Source organism: Triticum dicoccoides, chromosome 7A (genome assembly GCF_002162155.2).
Source record: "Triticum dicoccoides isolate Atlit2015 ecotype Zavitan chromosome 7A, WEW_v2.0, whole genome shotgun sequence".
Lineage (NCBI taxonomy): Eukaryota > Viridiplantae > Streptophyta > Magnoliopsida > Poales > Poaceae > Triticum > Triticum dicoccoides.
This window is the reverse complement of record NC_041392.1, coordinates 736655795-736657031: the sequence shown is the minus strand read 5'-3', so window position 1 is coordinate 736657031 and position 1237 is coordinate 736655795. Positions and strand designations below refer to the sequence as shown.

Below are 1237 nucleotides of genomic sequence, written 5' to 3'. Positions count from 1 at the left end.
AGGGATATGAATGGATGTACTATTCAACACTAGAGAAACATGCATTTTTTTTCCAAAGGAGACATGTCTGAGAGATCTATACAGGATACTGACTATTCAGATATGTTGACTGTAGTTCAGCATGTAAGGCCCGGCATGGCGTTTGACTAGCTAGGTGCAGCTAGCAAACTCTGCACACGCCCGGACTGAATCAGCATGTACAGTCTAACAAGGAGGGGAGAGGATGAGGCAAAAGGTGGACGAATATGGAGTGGTGGGGAGCTGGCCGGCGGCGGTAGGGAGAGAACGGGCCATGGGTAATAAGCGCCCTGGGACGTGTGGCTGTGGCGTCGCCACCAAATGTGGAAAGAGCAAAGGAGTGGAGGATGCGCTCCCGGGGGGTGCTGAAGAAAGACTAGCGGTGTGGAGACACCGAGGAGGCGGGAGGTGCTGCAATGCTTTGTAGTCCTGAATCATACTGCAGTAGCTTCCTCCTTGTCAGGTTGAGCACTTCAGGTTCTGCCACGAAGGTGCCAAGCTGACAGACACCTGCACCATGATGCATGCCACCGCATACATAAAACAAATCAGTACCAAAACATTTGAATCATCCATCGTGCAACACGGACCACATGTGATGTAATCAGTACCTTCGATAGGGTCGATCCAAAACTACGCAGCACTCCGTCAAGACTCAAGATATGAAGGCACAGGCTCTCGATGGAGCAACCAGCTTCAGAATCAACCGCCGGCTACAGATTGTTCTGCAAAATCCGAGGAAATTATCTAAGGTAAATGGAACTCATCATCTAATTTAAATTCAAATGTCTCAGTTCATTACTTTGAGTTGGCCAACAGGCGTGAACCTGCTAAACTGGGACTGAAACTCTGACGGATTCCAACAGTCTCCACGATATGTACCAAGGTGTTTTTCTTTCTGAATGGTAATATCGGCACAAGATGTACTTGGAGGTCTGTGGTGTGCAAGATGTACTGTGTGAGCCAGCTCGTACCAAACCTGTTCCGTCCGATACTGCATGAATGAAACGTGTTGTTTTAGCACTGAGATATATTCAGAAAGAAAAAGGCTAAGCAAACATTCTTGCATTAAACAAACGAGAATGCAGAACTCTTGTCATCCAAAACAGTCCAGACAAATGAACTTACCAGAGGATAAATTTACTCTTCCACTCAAGCTGTTAATCTTGCGACACAAATGCTGCCGAAGCACTAGGAAGCAAGCCATGTGTGTGTGTGT

At 47.1% G+C, this 1237-nt stretch overlaps 1 long non-coding RNA gene across 1 annotated transcript; it reads right to left on the bottom strand.

Annotated features, from left to right (window-relative positions):
* Positions 1 to 673: 673 nt before the first annotated feature.
* LOC119329415 lies at positions 674 to 1237 on the bottom strand. Its single transcript, XR_005159488.1, has 3 exons — positions 1147 to 1237; positions 821 to 1012; positions 674 to 743 (listed from the first exon to the last, which is right to left on the bottom strand). It is a non-coding gene; the product is annotated as an uncharacterized LOC119329415 (long non-coding RNA).